Raw genomic sequence first — 15804 nt, 5'->3', positions numbered from 1 at the left:
GCCGTAGAGTCGGTACCAACTCATAGTGACTCTATGTAGGCCAGAATGAAACACTGCCCAGTCCTGGGCCAACCTCACAATTGTTGCCACACTTGAGCCGATTGAGGCTGCCACTTTGACAATCCATCTTGCTAGGAGTCTTCCTCTTTTTCTCTGACCCTCCACCTTACCAAACATGATATCCTTTTCCATTGACTGGTCATTCCTGACAATATGGCCGAAGTATCAGAGACGAAGTTTGGCCATCCTAGCCTCCAAGGAGCATGCTGGCTGCACTTCTTCCAACATAGATCTATTTGTTCTTTTGACAGCCCATGGCACTTTCAGTATTCTCCTCCAACACCATAACTAAAAAACATAAATTTTTCTACAGTTTTCCTTTGCTGTCCAGCTTCTGCATGCATATGAAGTTATTGAAAATACCATGGCTTGGTTCAGGCGCACCTTAGTCCTCAAGCTGGCATCTTTGCTCTTCAACACTTTCAAAGGTCTTGTGCAGCAGATTTGCCTATTGCAATACGTTGTTTGATTTCTTGACTGCTCCTTCCATGAGTGTTGATAGTTGATCCAAGAAGAATGAAGTCCTTGACAGCTTCAATCTTTTCTTGGTTGATAAGAATGTTGTTTATTGGTCCAGTGGTAAGGATTTTTTTTCTTTACATTGAGATGCAATCCATACCGAACACTGTGCTCTTTGATCTTCATCAGTATTTTAAGTCCTCTTTACTTTCAGCAAGCTCATATACAAATTTAACCTGAAGCCGAAGAAAATGAAAACAAGTCCATGAGAGCCAAAATATGACCTTGAATATATCCCATCTGAATTTAGAGATCATCTGAAAAACAGATTTGATACATTAAACACTAAAAGACCGAAGACCAGAAGAGTTGTGGGATGACATCAAAAACATCATACAGGAAGAAAGCAAAAAGTCATTAAGAAGACAAGAAAGAAGGAAAAGGTCAAAATGGATGTGAAATAGGGTAGAGTGCTTTATATCATGAAACCTAATGTATCAATCCAAACAACATTTTCAAATATCTAGCTTTTTGGTGTAGATAACAGAACAGTTCTTGTGCTTTTGGTAAATCCTGAACAGAGTTGAGTATCTTGAGGATGTTTTACCCAGTTCACCTTTGTCACCATTTTCTTTAAGTCTTTTAGTTTTCTAATTGCAGGTGACATTCTTGTTTAAAACTAAAAACCAAACTTGCTTATCTTTTTATTTATTTATTTAAGTTTTTATTGCGAATTGAGTGATAGTTTACATGGGAGAACATCAGCTTTATATTCATCCTATCATATTTCATTTCATTGCAACAATTACAATCCCTTCCATGCATCATCATTCAACAGCATTTGCTTCCATTCCCTCGGTTTTGTTTTTTTTTTTTAAACTCGCTTATCTTTTGACTTTGTTTTTAGGCTAGTGTGAGAAACGCCAACACCAGAACCATCTTTGATCTTCGTTATGGCAACTCGTATAAGAAACTGTTGAATTAGGCCCATTTCCTAGATATAAGAAACCTTACAAGCAGTGGTGAGTTGTAAATTTAAAAATGTTCCATATTAGAAAACTTATAGTATATATGTCCAATTTGAATATTGCATATGACTTAATTTATAGATCTGAAGAACTACCATTTCAAAGAATGTCAACTAGGAAGGGAAAATTAGTAAAACAAGGTGTTTAATTGATGTTGCAACACTCTAATGACACATACAATTGTGTAAGGTCTTGAGATGCTTAGATACGTTATGAAACATTACGATGCTACCTTTGTGGGTGATCCTAGTGTAAGTAAGAGGTAAGATGGTTGTAGTTAGTAATTTCATGTGATTGAGTAATAATGTTTTCAAATGGTTTTTAGTACTTGCAACATAATTTTATATTTTACTGATTTATTCCTGTGATAGAAAAATTTGTTCTGGGTAAAATTATGATGCTCAATTCTTGCCAAAACAGTGTGTGTTTGTGTTTCCTGTAACAGTTAAATAATAAGAAGTAAGAGAAGAGAAATTACATTACAGTCTTTTAAGAAATTATGGACACCTTAGTCTCTATAGGATGAACACTGGACCGCAAGCCCTACAAGGTTGGTGGTTTTAGCCTACCAGCCATTCCGTAGGAGAAAGATGAGGCTTTCTGCTCCCCCAAAGATTTGTAGCCTCCGAAATCCTATACAGGATTGCTATGACTTAAAATTGACTCAGCAGCATTTAACAACAGCAACAACAGTCTATAAATCCTTTTACTTAATAAAAACCATATTAAAAATAGATCCATTTGCTTTGCCTTGTTGGAACAATTTTGAAAACTTCTTGCTATTATATTATAATATCAGCACACACACAGGCAGAATATCTTTGAAGTCAAATACTTGATGCTTCACAGTCACCAAAGTCAATAATCAATAGATTCCAGCAGAGATGAATGAGTTACATAATCTGTCAACTAACATCTTTGAGAAATAAGGTATGATGGGGGTGCCTGCCAGACTCTAGATGAAGCTGTTTTGAACTGGTGATCAATATCCCTCTTTCATTTGCCCAATGATTTTTATAATTCTGGGTAGGTGGGCTACCCTGTGAGTTGATACATAACCTCTTTATGTGTTATGTATTTAACAGAAGACTGATTAAATTAACCCTATGGTTATTTCACATTATAGTTTTTTTTGTTTTTTACCATTTGCCTACAATTATATTGAGAAAGTAGGTATCACAGTCATCACTATACTGTGCTTAAGCAAAATATATTGAATGAATGTTTGTTATCAAGGGTGAATCATATGTAATTGCTAATAACCAACCATTTTTGACCTAAAATAAGGTCAGTTTTATATGCTGAAACCTAATATTTGAACAGTGTGTCACATTATGGATATAGAAAAAAATATAATATGTTGACTTTAACATCAAAATTAATCCATTAAACAAACATTTATTGAGAATCTGTGATATAGTTATCAAACACAGCTTTTGGGATAGATGAAAGACAGTTCCTGCCTTAAGGAATCTTTCAATCTAAAGAGTATGATATTGACAATAAAATTTACTATTACAAGGTTAGATATATTCTAAAGCGTATAGTACTTATAAGGTACTAGGAAGTGTGCAGACTAAAAGTAGTATGTTGTTTTTGTTGTTAAGTACCATTAAATCAGTTCTTACTCATAGTGACTCTGTATAGAATTTCCGAGTCTTTAAAAATCTTTGCAGGAGCAGAAAGCTTCATCTTTCTCCCACAGAGTGGCTAATAGACTTGAACCTCCGACCTTGTGGTTCACAGTCCAGTCTTATCCTATGGAGCTACCATGCTCCCTTAAAGGAAGTATGTTGTTGTTGTTGTTATTATGTGCTGTGGAGTCGTTTCCAACTCATAGCAAACCTGTATAGGGTTTCCGAGGCTGTAAATCTTTATGGGAGCAGAAAGCCTCATTTTTCTCCAATGAAATGGCTGGTAGTTTCGAACTTCCAACCTTAAGGTTTGTAGCCTGATTCGTAACCACTATGCTACCAGCAGAGGGAAATTTAACACAGATTGGGATGAGGATTTATCAAGGATGGCTTCCTAAAGGAAATCATATAGAAGCTGAATGTGGAGGGTAGACGGAAGAGGAATGAGTGCAGAGTGGGAACATTTCTTTGTGACCCAGTGGCTTGAGAGAGCATGATTGTTTGGGAGCACTACTAGATACTATGACAGAGACATAAATGGGAATGGCAGAGATGAAACTGAACAGGAGACATATCATTAGGGTTTTTTACACAAAGTTAATATGTTTGGATTATATTCCACAATGGAAGAACTATTGAAAGATTTTAAATAAGGGAATGGCATATCAGCTTTATTTTTAAATTATGAAATATATCATACACATAGAAGATACCCATGCACATGCAGAATTTAAACCACAACAAGAAAGCAAACCTTCTACAATCACCACCCATATTAGGGAATATACGTCCAATAAGTCCCTGTTTGCTCTTTTCAGCTCCCATTCTTGTCCTTTGTCAGAAGAGGTAACCACTAACCACTCTCCTGAGTTCTGTTACAGTCATCCTCTTGCTTTTCTGGGTAGTTTCTATCTACGTATGCATCTCTAAACAGTCAAGCTCAGTTTTGCTTCTGCTTGAACTGCTTGTACTCATAACGTATATATACAAGGGGGCTTCAAAAATGCATGGAAAAATGGAATTAACAGATCATAGAGCTCTTTCACTAATATTTTGAAGTCCCCTTGTATATACTTGGAGTCCTTGGGTCATTCAAAACCTTTAATGCTCAACTACTAGCTAAAAGGATGGTGGCTTCGATCTATAAGAGGGACCTTGGGACACAGGTCTTCAGAAAGGTTACAGCCTTTCTGAACTATGGAGCACAGTCGTACTCTAATGCACATGGGTTATGAGTCAGAATTGACTTGTCAACAACTGACAATAACAAAAGGAGCTCTGGTAGCGTAGTGGTTACGAATCGGGCTGCGAACTGCAAGGTCAGCAGTTCGAAACTACCAGCTGCTCCGCCGGAGAAGGATGAGGCGATCTGCTCCTGTAAAGATTTACAGCCCCGGAAACCCTATTCAGGGTCGCTATGGGTCGAAACCGACTCGACGGCACTTAACAACAACAACAATAACAATGTATATTCTTTTAAAAGATCATTTTATTTATTTTGTTGTTATTGTTGAGAATCTTCACCAAATCATCATTTTCTACATGCACACTTCAGTTATCATTGATTACATTCTTGGAGTTGGGCAACCATCTCCAATCTTTTTTTCTGAATTGTTCCTCCTACATTAACATAAGCTCACTAGCCCCTAAGTTTCCTAGCTTATCTTTTGAGAACTTTTGTCAATTTGATCCCATTTAGCTAGATTTTGAATGACCACAGTGTTCAATGTAGATATTCTTTATTTGCTAAGCTAAACTCTTGTTTGGTTTTAAGATTATAGCAGAAATTTTAGACTTAAGGGGTAACGATTGTATCAGGGAAATCATTTCAGGGATTTATCCAGCTTCTGTGACTCTAGAAAGTCTGGATTTCATGTGAACTTGAAATTCTATTCTGAATTTTCTCCCTTTTGAATAATAGATATTCTGATCTCATTATTTTGTTAAAAATTGTGTATGAGATTCTTCCATGTTGATGCATGAGTAATAAAGTCAGTTTATTCATTAAAGTTGTTGTAGAATATTCTATTCTAGGAATATACAAACATTTGCTTATCCATTCTATTGATTAAAGTTTTGCACAGCGGCAGCAGCAATGGTCTTAAGCAGAGCAATGATTTTGAGATTGGTGTCGGATCAGGCAATGCTGTGTTCTGTTGTTCGTAGGTCACTATGAGGTTACTGAAACTACCATTCCTTGAGCCAGGTGCACCTTAACCTTAAGCTAGCATCTTTGCTCTCAAACACTTTAAGGCGATCTTATGCAACAGATTCGTCTAATGTACTACATCCTTTGATTTCTTAAATGCTACTTTCATGAGTGTTGATGGTTGATCTTAGCAAAATGAAGTCATTGACAATTTAAATCTTTTCTCCATTTGCCTTGGTATTATTTATTGGTCCAGTGGTGACGATATTTGTTTTCTTTACATTGAGGTGTAATCCATAGTGAAGGCTGTGGTCTTTGATTTTCATCAGTAAGTATTTAAGTCTTCTTCACTTTCAGCAAGGAAGGTTGTATCATCTACATATCACAGATGGTTCATGAGTTTTCCTCCAACCCTGATACCATGTTTTTCTTCATATAATACAGCTTCTTGGATAATTTGCTCAGCAAAACGATTGAATAAATATGGTGAAAGAATAAAACCCTGGCACACATCTTTCCTAATTTTAAACCATTCGGTGTTCCCTTTTTCTGTGTGAATAACTGCCTTTTGGTCTATGTATAGGTTTCTCTTGAGCATAATTAAGTGTTCTGTAATACTCATACTTCACACTATTGTCTGGAGCTTGTCATGATCCACACAAACAAAAGCTTTTGTGTAGTCAATAAATCACAGGTAAACAGCTTTTTGGTATTCTCTGCTTTCAAGCTAGATCTAACTGAGGTCGTCAATTATATACCTCCATGTCTTCATCTGTATCTGGTTTGAAACTCTGGAAATTCCCTGCCAAAGTAATGTTGCAGCCATTTTTGAATTATCTTTAGCAAAATTTTACTTGCATGTGATATTAAAGATATTATCCAATGAGTTCCACATTCCATTATATCACCTCTCTTTGGAATTGGAAAAAATAAGGATCTCTCCCAATCAGTTGGCCATGCATCTGTCTTCCCAATTTATTGGTATAGATGAGTGAGTGCCTCCAGTGCATTATTGGCTTATTGAAAACTTTCAGTTTGTATTCCATCAATTCCCAGAGCCTTGTTCTTTGCCAATGCCTTCATTGATACTTGGACTTCCTCCTTCAGTATCTTTGACTATTGATCATATGCTGTCTCTTGAAATACTTGAACATTGACCTTTATTTTATTTTATTTTGGTACAGTGACTCTGTGTAGTCCTTCCATCTTCTTTTGATGTTTTCTGCATCACTCATTATTTTGCTCATGTTGTTGTTGTGAAATGCTGTCGAGTCGGTTCTGACCCATAGTAGGGTTTCCAAGGAGCAGCTAGTGAGCTTGAACCACCAACCTTGCAGTTCAAACCGCTTTGCTGTCTAGCGTATTAACCCACAGCACCACACCAGGACTCCTATTTTGCTCATTGTTGTTGTTGTGAAGTGCCATCGAGTCGGTTCCGACCCATAGTGACCCTCTATAGGGTTTTCAAGAAGCAGCTGGTGAGCTTGAACTGCCGACCTTGCAGTTCCAACGGCTTTGCAGTCTGGCGCATTAACCCACAGCGCCACACCAGGACCCCATTTTCCTCATAAAACCCTTTAATATTGCAAGTTGAAGCTTGGGTTTTTTATTTCAGTTCCCTCAGCTTAAGAAATGCCGAGCATACTCTTCCCCTCTGGATTTCTAACTCCAGCTCTTTGCACATTTCATTTTGATATTTGACTTTGTCTACTTGAACTGTCCTTTGATATTTTCTATTTAGCTCTTTTACTTCCTCATGTCTTCCATTTGCTTTAGCATCTCTATGCTGTAGAGCAAGTTTCAGAGTCTTCTGACATCCATTTTGGTCTTTTTCTTCTTTCCTGTCTACTTAATGACCTTTTGTCTTCTTCCTGTATGATGTTCTTGATGTCATCCCACAACACTTCTGGTCTTGGTAATTAGTATATAGTTTATCAAATCTTTTCTTGAGGTGATCTCTAAATTCAGGTGGAATATGCTGAAGGTCATATTTTGGTTCTTGTGGACTTGTTTTAATTTTCGTCAGCTTCAAACTGAACTTGCATGTGAACAGTCTATTCCACAGTCTGCGACTGACCTTTTTTGACTGATGATATAGAGCTTTTCCACCATCCTTTTCAGAGATGTGGCGAATTTGATTTCTGTGTATTCCATCTAGTGAGATTCATGTGTATAGTCATCTTTTATGATGTTTAAAAAAGGTATTTGCAATGAACAAGTCATTGTTCTTGCAAAATTCTATCATGCAATCTCTAGCATCATTTCTATCACCAGGGCCTTATTTTCCAACTACTGATTCTTCCTCTTTCTTTTCAATCTGCATTCCAATCACCAGTAATAATGAATACATCTTGATTGCATGTTTGATCAATTTCAGACTGAAGAAGTTGATGATGTCTTCAATTTCATCATCACTGGCTTTAGTGGTTGGTGTGTAAATTTGAATAATAATGGTAACTGTTCTTCCTTGTAGGTGTGGATATTTTCCTATCACAGACAGTGTTGTACTTTAAGATAGATCTTGAAATTTTCTTTTTGATGATTAACAAGACAACATTTCTCTTCAATTTGTCATTCTTGGCATAGTAAACTATGTGATTGTCAGATTCAAAATGACCAATACCAGTTCATTTCAGCTGTAAATCTTTAGGGGAGCAGACAATCTCTTCATTATCCTGTGGATTGGCTGGTGAATTTGAACCTCAGACCTTGTGGATAGCAGCCCCATGCTTAATCCACTATTCCACCAAGGCTGCTATTTCTTGTTTTAGTGCCATTAAATCTATTTCAACTCATAACAGTCCCCTGTGACAGATAGAACTGATCGATAGGGTATCCTAATAAAGAACTGAACCACAAGGTTGATGGTTCAAATCCACTAGCCACTCCTCGGAAACCTTATTATTGCTATGTATCAGAACCGACTCAATGGCACTTAACAACACCAACAACAAACCAGTCAGAATTAACGAAATAGAATTAGGTGGGCAGATGGTATAATTGAAAGAGAAGGGAATTTATTGTATAGATAATGTAGCATATCAAAGAACTGTTAAGTACAGCAGTAACATAAAAAGTAGTAACTCAAATCAGATATTAAAAACAACAACAACAACAACAAAATTTGGCAGCTTCAATGGTAGAACCAGGGGCAAGAAATAACAGATGAGGCTATGTTAAATTAATCTGATAGCAGTGATGGTGGTGTTGGTTATGTGCCATGGAGTCAGCAGTTCAAAACTACCTGCCACTTCATGGGATAGAGTTGAGACTTTCTGCTCCCATTATGATTTACAGCCTCTGAAACTCTATACAGGGTTGCTATGAGTTGGAACCGACTCCGTGGCACACCACCACCACCATTACTCAAAGAAAGGTCTGAGGATTCATCACAGAGGCATCACCTGGGAGCTTGATAGAAATGCATCTCAAGTCTCACCCCAATTTACTGAATAAGAATCTTTTAAACAAGATTTCCCAGTGATTTTTATGCACATTAAAGTGTGAGAAATGCTGTTTTAATCACTTGAGACTTAATCAGGTGTTACCTTCTCCTCGAATTGTTTCCTGATTTCTTCATTTAAATTCATTCTTGGTCCTTTCCCTTGGAGTATCTACCTCCCTGCTTCTCCACTAAGTTCTAGCATCTATTTATATATCTTCCTCCCCACTGTAGCCTTTGAGTAATTTGAACCAGATCTATTTATCCTTGAATTTCCCCTGCCTAGAACAGTGCTTCATGGAGTCCTGGTGTGGCTTTGTGGGTTAATGCACCAGACTGCAAAGCTGTTTGAACTGCAAGGTTGGTGGTTCAAGCTTACCAGTTGCTCCTTGGAAACCCTATACAGGGTCGCTAGGGGTCGGAATCGACTCAACGGCACTTAACAACAACAGAACAGTGCTTCATACATGGTAGACAATGGGTGTTTGTTGAGTTATTGTTTGGTGAAAGAAAGAAGAAAAAGGAAGAGAAAGATAGAAATAAAGATTGGACAAGGAAAGATGCAAAGAGAAAGGAACATAGTCAAAAGAGAAATAAGAAGACTATCAAAAGGCATCAAAAATTCTATCTCTGGGTAAAGCTGATAACAGCCTGGCAGAGATATCATAATTTTTTCCAAATCTGTTGGATGATAAATGTGATTATTGTTAGCCAGATCTCTCAATCAAAGATCACCTTAATTTCTCTCATAACACTGTGTGTTTTTCTAACTTACAAGTTTTGCAAAAACTGGTTTTCTTTTCCTTAACAAAATATTATATTATAGTCAGATATCTATTTGAAATATTGTGCAATTTTTGGTGCCCTGTCTTTGAAGGATAGAGCCTGGTGGCACAATGGGTTAAGAGTTGGGCTGCTAACCACCAGATTAGTGATTCAAATCCACCACCTGCTTTGTGGAAGAATGACGAAACTGTGTGCTTCCTGTAAAGGTTTCCAGTCATGGGAACCCTAAAGAGCAGTTCGACCCTGCTCTGTGGGGTCACTATGACTTAGAATTGACTTGGTGGCAGTGGGTTTGGGGTATTTGGAAGGAGGAGCCTTGGTGGTTCAGTACACTCAGCTGATAACTGAAAGATTGAGATTCTAGCTCACCAGCTTCCCCATGGGAGAAACACATGGCAGTCAACGTCCATAAAGACTTTTGCTGTTTTAATGCCATCAAGTCAATTTCAACCAATAGTGACTCTGTATAGGGTTCCCAAGAAATGACTGGTGGGTTTGAACTGGTGACCTTGTAGTAGTCCAGTGCACCACGCCAGGACTCCATAAAATTGATGGTTGGTGTTGGTTATGTGCCATGGAGTCGGTGCCGACTCATAGTGACTCTGCACAGGGTTTCCGAGGCTATAAATCTTTATGGGAGCAGAAAATCTCATCTTTCTCCTATGGGATAGCTTGTAGCCTAGAGCTGCTGATCTTGAGGTTAGCAGGCCGCCTCGTAAGAACGACGCTACCAGAGCTCCTTTACAACCTTGGAAACCCTATGAGGAATTCCACTCTGTCCAGTAGGGTGACTATGAATAAAAATGGACTTAATGACAATGGGTTTGCCTTGGGTATTTGGAGGGACAGTCACAAAATGAAGTGGATCTTGCAGATGGCGACTAGGACAGTGGAAATATAGAAAACATATCTGGTGATGGATAATAAAAGAAATTATTGTGTTTGGGCTGGAGAAATGGGAAGCAAAATGGAGGCAGAAGGAAGACAAATAGAAATAGTTCTTTGAAAATATTTTTAGGAGTTTAAGTTGAAAGGGGATGTAGGTTTGTTTTGAAGCTGTGCAGTGGACAGAAATAAGAAGCCAGGGGCAGAGAATAAATACCATACACAGAATCACTTTCTTATTTTTAGAACTGTTTGTAATTCTGTTTTTCTGAAAAATAGTACCCTTTCCATCACCATAATTATTTAGAAGGATAGTTAACCAACTATTAAGAAAACTTTGAATGATGTTATTTTGTGTGCAAGATGTAAGTATATATGCTCCTAAGATCTAATCGGAGTCCTGGTGTGGTGTTGTAGGATAAGCACTGGATCGTAAGGTTGGTTTGAACAGCAAGGTCGGTCATTCAAATCCACCAACTGCTCCTGAGAAACCCTACACAGGGTTGTTATGAGTCAGAACTGACTGGTAGCACTTAACAAAAATTTGTTGTTGTTGTTAAGTGCCGTCGAGTCGGTTCCGACCCATAGTAGCAAGGTCTAATACGATCCTTAGACTTGTATGAATCCATAGTTGTTCAGAGAAGTATAGGAAGAATGAGAGTTATAAAACAGAATTACAACAATAAACTAACATTTATTGTGTGACTACTTTGTTCCAGGCCCTGTTCAAAGAGCTCTGTAGACACTAATTTATTTAATCCTCACAGTAAATCTGTTGTTGTTATTAAGTGCCGTCAAGTTGATTCTGACCCATAGCGACCCTGTATAGAGTTCCCAAGGAGAAGCTGGTAAGCTTGAACCACCGACCTTGCAGTTCAAATGACTTTGTAGTCTGACGCATTAGTCCACAGAGCTACACCAGGACTCCAGTAAATCTACTGGGCATTTATTTCTACTTTACAAATGATGAGACTGAGGCAGAGTGCTTAGTAGTTAGCTCAATGTCATGTGGTTTGTGTTGGTAAAGCTGGAGTTTGAACTGAGGGAATTTAACTCTGGAGCATCTGCTTTTTCTTTCACTGTGTTATATCCTTCTCAGGATACAGCAATTGAGAAATCAAATGGCGCGTTGCATTAGGCAAATCTGCTGCACTAGACATCTTTAAAGATGTCAGTTTGAGAGTTAAGGTGTACCTGGCCTAAGCCATGGTATTTTCAATAGCTTCGGATGCATGTGAAATTTGGACAGAACATGTGAAATATTGTACATACCATGTGAAATATGGAAGACTATAGAAGAGTTGATGCATTTGAATAATGGTGTTGAAGAAGAATATTAAAAGCATCATAGACTTCCAGAAGAACAAACAGATCTGTGTTGGAAGAAGCACAGCCAGAATACTCCTTAGAAGCCAGGGTGGGGAGATTTCATCTCTCATTCTTTGGACATATTATGAAGAAGGACCAGTTCCTGAAGAAGGACACCATGCTTGGTAAAGTGGAGGGTCATCTAAAAAGAGGAAGACCTTCAATGAGATGGATTGGCACAGTGGCTGCAGCAGTGGGCTCAAGCATAACAATTGTAAGGTTGGTGCAGGACTGTGCAGTGTTTCATTCTGTTGTATAGTAAGGTCACTATGAGTCAGAACCAACTAGCCGGAACCTAACAACAACAACAACAGTGTTAAAAGTAAAAGTTGGACTTGAATAGAGCCTTAAAATACCAAACTAGTTTGAATTCCAAGTAAGGGAAAGAGCAAGGGTTCAAAGGAAAGAGATCAATATTAGTATACAAATTTGTGGCACCAAATACCTTACAAATAAGGTGAATAAGACAGTATTAAAAAATGTATCATTAGAGGGTGTTGTTCTGTCTTGCTCTCAACAATTGTAGCAGTTAGCTAAATGAGAAATTATGTCCTTAAAACCTTTTAATCCAAGTAAGCCTACAATAAGTAGCCCTGATGTTAAGATTTTAAGAACTTTTTTCTTCACTGATTGATGGAACCTCAGTCTATATCTCCTAAGAAGATGGCTTTAAAACTGAGTCTTTCTAGTTTTCAGTTACACAATTGAAAGGCAGAAATTAAGGTCTTCTTAGAACTTATTTAAGAAGCTCCGGTAGTGTAGTATGGTAGTCATTGGACTGCTAACTGCAAGGTCAGCACGTTGACTCCACCAGCTGCTCCATGAGAGAAAGATGAGGCTTTCTGTTCACATAAAGGTGTACAGCCTCAGAAATCCTATACAGGGTCAAAAACAACTTGATGGCACACCACCACCACCACCACCAGAGTTTATGTAGAGAGTGAGTTAGCATACATTTTAGCATCTCTTTAATTTCTTGATAAAGAATTCTCTGTATTCAAGACGCTCTGGTAGCGTAGTGGTTAGGATTGGGGCTGTGAACTGCAAGGTCAGCAGTTCGAAACTACGAGCTGTTCCTCAGGAGAAAGATGAGGATTTCTGCTCCCATAAAGATTTGCAGCCTCAGAAACCCTCTACAGGGTCTCTTTGAGTCGGAACTGACTCCATGGCACACAACAACAATATGAGAGGAGCTACTAATATAATCAAAGTAGAAATCTTAATGAAAAGTTAACATAAAAGCCTTTTCAGATTTGAGTTTTGGGCAATTTGAGTTTATAGTTGAGCAGTATTTATTGCATGTGGTAATTTATTATATGACTCCAACTCATAGCAACCTCATGTTTATTTAATTGGCTGATATTTCAGAAGCAGATCGCCAAGCATTTCTTCGGAAGCATCTTGGAGTGGAGTGAAACCTCAGTCTTTCAGTTAGAAGCAGAGAGCATTAATGGTTTGCAGTACGCAGGGACTCTGATTTATGATAGGAATCAAAAACCAGTTACCTTCTAATTGGTTCCAGCTCATGATGATTCCCTGTATGTCTGAGTTGAACTTCTTCATTCTCTTTTTTCTTGAAATTTGATTTATCTGCTGTTGTTATGATTTTATATCAATAAAACACCAAATGAACATTTCTACATGGACAATTTAGTGGCATTGTTTGCATTCTTTGACTTGTGCAGCCATGCTCAATCTCTTTTTCTTAGGGGCTTCTTCCTCAACTACATAAATTCACTGCACCCTAAAGTCCATATTTAATATTTGAAGTTGGTGTTGTCAGTTTGATCCCATATACATAAATCTCCATAGAACATCATGCTCAAGGTCAACCTCTTTCACTAGTTACTAAACTATTCTTTGCTTTTAAGAAGACTTCATATTCTTGGTTTAAGGTTTAAAGGTATCTTAGGGGAATAGTTTTAGGCATTCACCTACCCTCCATGGCTCCAGAAAGTTGACGCCATCAAAATGTGAAATTATGTTCTGCATTTCCCTCCTTTTGATCAGAATTTCTGTATCGTATCTTCAATCCAAAGGTTTGGTAATGGTAGGCAAGCGCCATTCAATTCTGGTCTCATGGCACAGGAGGCAATGACTACAGAACCAAGTGACTTCTTCTTACTTTTCCTTCCTACTTCACATCCTCTGGCTATTCTGGACTTTCTGGAGAATGAAGACCAACTGCCGTGCCTTAGATAGCCACTTACAAGTTTCTGTTGTTCTTACTTTAATTTTTTTCATTTGAAGATACTCTTTATTGATTTGAGCAAACTCCATTAAGTATTTCATCCTCAGTCCCACATTAGTGTGAGCCATTGATAATCTGAAGATAGAATTCATATGATTCAAGGAAAATGTTAATAGGAACTCTTTCATAGAGCTAGATGTAGCAAGAAACAGTACTTGGGCACAAAGTAGATAAAAGTCAGATTTTTTTTTCTAAAAATAGGTTTTGGGGGAGGAAAAGTGAGGAAGAGAAAGGAAGTAGTTGACAAATTAAGGAAGTGTTGGGGACTATTATTGGACTCTTGGTGTTGTATTGTAGAATCAGCACTGTACTGTGAACTGCAAGGTCAGAAGTTCAAACCTACCATCTGTTCCTCTGAAACCCTTTACAGGGATGATTTGAGTGGGAACCAACTCCACTAACAACACAACAACAACGGGGCCATTATCAGAATAATTTCATTATTTCAAAGCAGCTAAAAATGATCACCTTTTAGTTACAACATTAGAATGGCAGCCCTTACTGACTAGGAAATTAAAAAAAAAAAAATGTCAATTGTAGATGAACAGAACAGTTCAGAAAGGTAGATGCTCACTAGTGTAAGAATGGTGCATACAGATGATGTTAATTCTGCAGTCCTGAAAACTGCTAGACATTCATCCATCGAATGGCCGTCACAACTAGGCAGACATGTCTGAGGAAAGCAGCACAGTCAACCTGACCAACATTTATACATGAACACTTCTTAGGCATCCAGGAATTTTAGAGCACTGATCCACAGCTATCTTTGCAAACATCATGCTTGCAGTTTCATCCTTAGGAGTAAGGAAGGCAGGTGAAGCATGCAGATTTGCCCATCCAGAGAGCAGGTCTTGTTTAGCTCTTTCATGTCCTGGGTGTCTGCAAATGACACAAACTGCAAAGCTTGATGACGGATTGCAGGCTCCTCCTGGGACCGAATGTCAACATCTCACGGTACAATTTCATGGTAGCCCAAACCGGGAATTAATCCCAGTTCAAATGCTTTGGAAAAGGCCAAGATGAAAATCATAGTTGTTGTTAAGTGCCATCGAGTCAATTCTTACCCATAGTGGCCCTGTATAGGTTTCCGAGGAACAGCTGGTGAGCTTGAACCTCCGACTTTGCAGTTCAGATGGCTTTGCAGTCTGGCGCATTAACCCACAGTGCCACACCGGGACTCCGAAAACCATAGCAGTAGGAGGAAATCAGACATCTGGAAGGGAAGCACTCCATCTTCCTGTGGTCTTTAGGTCTTTAACAAGTCAAGTAGAAAAATGTTAGCATAGTTTTTAAATTGACACAGTCATTGCCTCCCAAACACCCAAAGGAAAACATTCATTTCCTGAAGCAAAAATGGAATGTAAAAAGAAAAAAAATTTCCAAATAAGATTTTCCCGGTTGTCAGAATGTTCAAGAAAATCCTATGCTCATTTTTCAGCTCCAGCTTATCTACTTGCAAGTTTTTATGACCACAGGCATTCTGCAACAAACTAGGAAGCAAGAAAGATGCACTAAGCACATTACCAGATCTGTTTATGTGCTTAGATGCACTAAGCACATAAACGGAGGTGTTCTATGAAACCATGGCCTTAAAGTTCCAAACCAAGGAACCAAATTCCATGAGATGCTTGTTTGTATGGATGGCAACAACCTCAATAGCTATACCTGTTCTCTCTCTCTCTCTTTTTTTGTTTAATATTTTTTCCAGTTTGATTTTTTACAGGTGCTTAGTTTATTGCCAA

At 38.1% G+C, this 15804-nt stretch overlaps 1 protein-coding gene across 3 annotated transcripts in view; it reads left to right on the top strand.

Annotated features, from left to right (window-relative positions):
• MAPK10 (mitogen-activated protein kinase 10) overlaps positions 1-15804 on the top strand; it is a 513930-nt gene that overhangs the window by 13643 nt on the left and 484483 nt on the right. For 2 of the 3 annotated variants that reach the window (XM_006867739.1, XM_006867737.1), the window contains exon 2: positions 1427-1541. The gene's annotated coding sequence lies outside the window, so the exon portion shown is untranslated. Of the gene's footprint in view, positions 1-1424; positions 1542-15804 lie in introns of those variants that run through there. The other variant, XM_006867740.1, reaches the window with a different exon arrangement.

This window comes from Chrysochloris asiatica, unplaced genomic scaffold, assembly GCF_000296735.1.
Source record: "Chrysochloris asiatica unplaced genomic scaffold, ChrAsi1.0 scaffold00109, whole genome shotgun sequence".
NCBI classification, from domain to species: domain Eukaryota; kingdom Metazoa; phylum Chordata; class Mammalia; order Afrosoricida; family Chrysochloridae; genus Chrysochloris; species Chrysochloris asiatica.
This window is presented reverse-complemented; position numbering and strand designations above follow the sequence as displayed.